The sequence below is a fragment of the Lipotes vexillifer genome, unplaced genomic scaffold (assembly GCF_000442215.2).
Source record: "Lipotes vexillifer unplaced genomic scaffold, Lipotes_vexillifer_v1.1 scaffold1104, whole genome shotgun sequence".
Classification (NCBI taxonomy): Eukaryota; Metazoa; Chordata; class Mammalia; order Artiodactyla; family Lipotidae; genus Lipotes; species Lipotes vexillifer.
Window position 1 is genome coordinate 388,469 of NW_006793533.1, and position 7,104 is coordinate 395,572.

At 41.3% G+C, this 7,104-nt stretch overlaps 1 pseudogene; it reads right to left on the bottom strand.

Annotated features, from left to right (window-relative positions):
* Window positions 1-611: 611 nt before the first annotated feature.
* On the bottom strand, window positions 612-1,503 carry LOC103086026 (craniofacial development protein 1 pseudogene; annotated as a pseudogene).
* Window positions 1,504-7,104: the final 5,601 nt, after the last annotated feature.

Below are 7,104 nucleotides of genomic sequence, written 5' to 3' on the forward strand. Positions count from 1 at the left end.
AACCATCAGTACAATTCTAAAGAACAAGGACAAGATCATGGAATATGTAAAATCTGCTGTGCCGATGATATCAATGATAATATCGAAGAAGCGTGGAAAAGTGATGGAGGAGATAGAGAAGCTTCTCAGTGTGTGGATGCAGGATCAACGTCAGCGCTGAGTCCTGCTCAGCTTAATGCTGATTCAAGAGAAAGCTAAAAAGCCTTTATGAAGACTTGAAGAAGAAACGCGGCGAAGAATCAGAGGGCAAATCTTTTAATGCCAGCCATGGCTGGTTTCATCGGTTCAAGGCTAGAGCCAATGTAAAAGTAAGCAGTGAGGCAGCAAGTGTAGATAGAGTAGCTGCCCGGGAATTTCTTGAAATGCTCTGAGAAATTTTTTCCCCCCCACAGGACCAACCTGTACTTTTTTATTTTTATTTTTTAAAAGACAAACTATTAAAAGTAAAATGACTGAAATCACATGAGATCAAGATACAAAGACAGAAATTCAATGTAGAAAAAAATGACCTTGCTGGGAAACAGTCAAGGGGAAACACAGGAAATATTTCATAGACGCGCAGAAAGCTCACGTTGTAAACAGGATTACGCTGCTGTAGGTTCCTCATCACATCAGGGTTTCATTTTGCTCAGCCTGAGATCTCACTAGATTTCAAACTGCCTGTGATCCACTCGGGCTAGAAAAGCTTTCCGTTCGATGAACCCCTCCTTCCCTCGATTGTGGATGGCTAGTTCTCCAATGCCCTCTTCCTCCTTGAAGCTCTCCCAGTCCAGCTCGGCCTTCTCTAGGGTGCTCATCTATCTGCTTCTTGGCTCCTATTTTCCCCTAAAGGCTGCTCATGGCCCTTGATCTTTTTAACCCTGACCCAGCAGGAAGTGACGGTAGAGCTGAAGGGACATTAGCCTGGCGGGTTTTCTTTCGCATTTTGCTTCAAGAAGGATTTGGCTTCTTTAGCTGTAGCATCCGCTTCCTTAGTCACCCTGACTTCACCAGCAAAATCAAACACCTCGGTGATTTTAACTTTTTCTGTTTCTTTAGGTTTCTCTAGCTCTCTGCTTTGACCAACAATTTACTTGAACTTGTCTCTTCAGCCTCCTCTCCTCTTTTAACCTGTGTACACAGAGGCACTTTTGATTTTAGTCCTACGTCATTGAGGAAGCTGGCCCATAGTTCATCTTCCTTCTTTTTCCTCGCATCCTCTGACTCAATGCCTTTTTCTTGCTCTGCTGTTGCATCTTCCTCCTCACTGCTACTTCCTCCAGATTCCTCGTTGGCATCCTTCTCGTCCTTTTCTAATGAGAGGCCACCTTGTTTTCTCTTCCTGGCCAGAATGCTCTGAGCCTTTCTTTTTCTCCCTTTGGTTTTCTGTGTCTGCTCTTCACCATCCACTTCATCTTCCTTCACTAATTCATTTACATCATCTTCACTGTACTCTCCACCCGATGGCACATAGTCTTCGTCCTCCTCTGAGGTGGAGAAATCTTCAGAGTCGAATTCCTCCATGTCACTGCGGCACAGGGTGGACAGAGCCGCAGCAGCTACCCCCAAAGGCAAAGCTCTAGGGAGAAACCATAGACAGAGATGCGGCAGGGTCGGCGGCAGCTAGGGCAGCCCCCGCAGCATGCTCTGAGAAATTATTGATGAAGGCGCGTATTTACCCGAGCAGATTTTTAATGTAGATGAGGCAGGACTGTACTGGAAGAGGATGCCAGACCAAAGTTACATCAGTAAGGAGGAAAAGTTGATGCCAGGCTATAAAGCAGCAAAGGATAGGCTAACTATTGTTTGGTGGCAATGTTTCCGGTGATATGAAGCTGAAGCCCCTCTTAGATTATCATTCAGAGAACCCAAGAGCCCTTCAAAACATAGCCAAGGGCTCTCTCCCAGTTGTGTGGAAGAGTAACCCCAAAGTCTGAGTTACACAGGCCGTTTTCCAGGACTGGTTTTTCCACCATTTTATCCAGGAGGTGGAGACATATTGCTTGGAGAAGGGACATCCCATTCAACATTCTTTTGCTGCTCAACAGTGCTCCAGGCCACCCCCATTCACAGACGACTTTCATCCCAACATCAAAGTAGTGCATCTGCCACCAAATACTACGTTGCTTATCCAAATTATGGACCAGGGAGTTATAGCAACTTTCGAGAAATATTATTTACATCATATTTCTTGTCAGGCATCAAAGGTGAGTGATGAATTGGGAACAACCTTGTGACAATTTTGGAAGGACTATAACATCTACAAAGCCATGAAAAACATTAACTTTGCTTGGCATGAGGTTACAGCTATCACGATGAACGGAGTTTGGAAGAAGCTTTGCCTGCAGTTTATTCACGGTTTTAGTGTATTTGAGAAGGTGGATGAGGAGTCCAAAGAAGTCTTCAGCAACTTAGTGACCCTCAGCGAGAGGCTGGAGCTAGATCTGCAAGAGGACGATTTCACTGAACTCCTTGCTGTGCAACACGAGGAGCTTACTAATGAAGGCCTGATGGAACTGGAGGCCCAGAGAAAGGACGAAGAGAGACAAGAGGAAGAAGTAACTGAAGAACCAAAGAGGTTCACGACGCAGGAAATGGCAAGGGGATTGTTTTCATCTGAGGAGGCACTGTTAGTTTTTGAGGCACAGGACTCGAACATAAAATGGTACGTGAAGGTTGCAGCAGCCGTTCAGAATGCAGTGCTACTGTGTCACCTATGATGAGAAAGAGCTACTACCCAGATGTCACTGGATCATTTTTTTCAAGAGGGTAGATAGAATTGAATCTGGCAAGGAACCAGAACCTGTGCCATCAACGTCAGGCGTGAGTGAACTTGCAGATTGCCCTCCACCTCCTATTGCTGACGGTCCTTCAGCTCTACCATCTCCCACCTCCTCTCCCTCCTCCAGTCAGTAACTCTTCTTGCCTGTTCACTCAATGCCAGCCCCTGTATGCCAACTGTTGTGCTGTACTACTGTACTTTTCAAGGTACTGTACTGTGAGATTAAAAGTGTTTTCATTATTTTGTAGGTTTTTTTATGTATTATTTGTGTGAAAAGTACTATAAACCTATTATAGTAATATATAGCCAATTGTTTTAGTTGGGTACCTAGGCTAAATTTGTTGGACCCACTAACAAATTGAACTTATGAATGCCCTCTTGGAATGGAACCCTTTCATATGTAGGAGACTTACTGTATTTTCTACATTTTCACATTTTTGTTTGTATCTGGAGGAGAAAGGGGTAATTTAGTTATTCAATTCTGAATGCTTTGCCAGAATAAAAATTTGGGCTAAAATTATATAACCATACACAATTGTAATATATTATTTTAATATATTTTCACATATATATTATATATAATAAGCAATAAAGTATACAGCATGTTTAATTATGAAGTCTATATACATATTATAGACATTAGTCATTACTCCACTATACTTATATGAAAATTTAGGGTTAGCAATTTATATGCACATTAAACTCATCAAATGCTAATGACAGTTTAAATAATATTTAATAGGCATGTTTTTTTAATTCTTTTAATAATAGCAGTGAATATGATTAAGGTAATTAAATATTGCCCCTGGGAAATGAATGCCTAAAAATCCACGTATGGCTTTTTGAAGACTTTAAGAAATTAATCAGAGATGGTTGGGTAATGCAGCAATTTCTTTGAAGACATATATTTAGTTAAAGAAATTAAGCAATTCTGTACTTTATAACTTTAGAGTGACGCTATTCCTTATTTTGTGCCTTCAAAGTCTTTTGCTTATAACTCTAGTATAACATTTACTTTGTTTTGCCTTTTATAATAACTATCAGAATAGGAATGAGTCTCCATTAAGACCACAAGTCTTACAGGGTAAGAGTAAATGTATTTGAAGTAGTAACACAATCATTGTTTAATGAATTCATAAGACATCGTACGTAATTTTATCTCAGGATGTTAGGATATTTTAATCCTTAAATTTTACTGCTGACTTATCTATCAAATTTACCCCCAATATGCTATCTCCATGGATATTGACATTTAAACATTTTCAATTATTTTCTGGATTATTACAATAACCCACTAAATAATCTCTCTTCAGTTAGACTTGCCTTTCTTATACTCCCTTCTATACTGTTGCCAAATTGATCTTTCTAAATGTTAATCTGATCAGATCACTCCCTGCTTGTCCCAACGTTATTAGTCAGGACTGTGATGGGAAATCAGTGTCACACACAAATGGGGCAATGGAGAAAATTTAAATGAAGGGACTGTTTTCAAAGATATGAGCAAGGTCAAAGGGATGGTAAAGACCTCAGGACTCTCAACAAGAGAAAGACACTACCACAAGGCATTCGAAAAGGGAAAAGGGAGAGGGCCTTTACCAAAACCAGGCAAGAGATCTGTAGCTACAGGAAATGACCCCCAGATGAGACTGTGGCCCTAGGTTGAGGAAAGCAGTTATTGCCTCACCCAATTGATTTGGATCAGGTAACCTAGAAGTAGAGCCTAAGACAGGTAGTCTTGTGTGCAAGTGATCTTTGAGGAAGTTCTGGGGTGAAATCTGTAAGGGAGTAAGGAGAGTGAGAAAAGGCAAAAGATGAAATTAAGCAAAAATGTGATTTCAGGAGAGGTTTAGGTTCAATCTAATCCCATAGGACACTTCAGAACATAGATTGTAGCTAGAGGTTTTCTTGCCCAGAGAAAGAAGGGCTTCACTTTCTTATCTGTGCATTAGACAGTCCCTGGGGACTGTCTGACCCCTGGGAGAGGAGATAGTTTAACTTCTCAGAAATCTTTGGGTGTAACAGCTTCAATCAGCCTAGGGTGATCCTCCAGAGAAATATGCCAGTTTGAGCAGTTACCAGCCAAGACCTGCAGCCATTGGGGGATGGGTGCACCAGACCAGTCTAAGCTCTTCACATCTTTTCTCGGCTTCTTCAGAACTTGGGTTGGTCTAAATTTCTGGAAAAACTTGTAAAAGAAGCATTAGTAGGGTGAATTACAGCCTTCTTTACTTCAATTGATTTTAAATTAGTAAATGATACTTATCATCTCCTTCTCCTTCTAAATTCCTCTTATTCTCACCTAGAACTTCAGATGGCCTCAGTAGCTTGTTTGGTGAGATGATTCAGAATCTCATCGCTGAGAGGCTTGATACCATCATTACCATACCTTTACCAGGCAATGATTGCTGTACTTGTTCATTTATAATTAGGTTAGGCATGGACGTACCAAGAAATATCCTGTAGTTAACCTAAGTACCAAACATATTCCTCCATGCTCCTATTAAGTAACAACAACCATATCTCCTTAGGAACATCAGGTTAAAATACCCAAGTGTATAAAAGTGTGCCAGTATGGTAACTCCTTTCTTTGTTTGCTGGTCAATTTGAAAAACTCTAAGTTATCAGCTGTCAGCCATGGCTTAAGTTTACTGAGACTTTTGCAGTGTGTTTGAGTGAAAGCATCCCTCTCCTGGGAAATAGGACCTCTAGGCCCACAGGGTCTTAAGTTGAGCAAACGGAAAACACAAATTCTCTCAGTCGGGCCCTGGAGTGACTGTGAAGTGAAGTCACACCTTCCTCCATCACTCGGTTTATGAACTCATTGAATAATACGGGACATAGCGTCATATATGGCCATTGGTTTAGGATAAAGGTACTGCTTTCTGAAGGATAGTGTCCCCATTAAGGGGTATCATCTCCAAATTGATATTGCAGATGTGCCTTAAATGGGCATTTCCATGCTCTGTCAGGTCAGCAGCCTCCAAATGATTCAATATATGGTAACATCAGAGGATTTATTTGCCATGTTCCCATCATCATGCTTCTTTTGCCATTAAAAGGATCTCTTGGTCTGAGGAGACAATATGTGGGATCCTATTCTATAGATCACTCTGTGAGCCCTTGCATATTATGCTGACCGAGATACTGCTGTTAAAGAAAAAAGGTAAACACGTACTTGGAATATGTGTCACTCTGCTCAAGACAAATTATTGCCCTTGTCAGGATAAGAGGGGCACAGTGTTATCAAATTACCATCAAGTGTCTGTTTGGTTTCATCGAAGTATGGTATCATATCAGGGATTCAGCATTAGAATCTGTTTCTGGATAGGATGGACATTTAGCTGGGGCATTAGCTAGATCAACTTCAGTGAGAAGGGAGCCCATGCTATTCAGTCCAGAGGTAGTCTCCATCTCTGTCATCATGGCTACTCCATTCATGAGTCTATTCAGCAAGCATAGAAGTTAGTTTATAATCTATTGGACCAGTCATCCTCCATACCTGGTTAACATATGGTAAATTCCTCTTATTTTGTGTCCATTCCCATATGTCCAGCCACATTCTACTTCCTTAGACATCCTTGTCCCTAAACTGCCAATTATGTTCCTTGCATGCCTCCAGCCACTTAACCAAGTCATTCACCACTGCCTATGCATTCCTGTATATCTTTGTTTTGAGTCACATGTCTCTCAACAAAATTGGGTGATGAATAATACTGACCAAAGCCCTCTCTACTGTTCGAATTTTCTCATCACTACTGTCTTTCAAGGCTTCCTCTGAGTGGGCTGTACTGTAACAGCAGTCCATTTGGGGCCCAAACTAAAACACCAGGCTGAACTATCCATGGACCAAGTCTGGGTTATTTTCTTCTTCTCCTAAGCTGGTCATAAAGAATCATCCCATGAGACCACAGTTGTGAGCTGTGTGAGTGGTATGTTTTGAGACTGTGCTGAGTGACATGGAAGTCTGAGACACTTATTTTTCCAGCTCACTTATGCCCTTTGGAACTGCTTAAGGGGATCTAAGATGTAGCCCTTCCATTTTTTTAAATAATTGCTGCTTGGGCTGCTAAAGTTTATGACTTGGTGGGTCTGACAGCCACCAGCAGTGAGCAGTTTTGGTGTCACAGCTACTTGATGTTCCTTGGCCAGATATTTATTCCGCCTGTGATTCTGACTATCAAGGAGAAGTTGGACTACTACTCTACAACGGAGGTAAGGAAAAGTATGTCTGAAATATGGGAGATCCGTTAGGGCATCTCTTAGTATTAACATGTCCTGTGATTAAGGTCAATGGAAAAGCACAACAACATAATCCAGGAAGAACCACCAGATCCTTTGGAAAT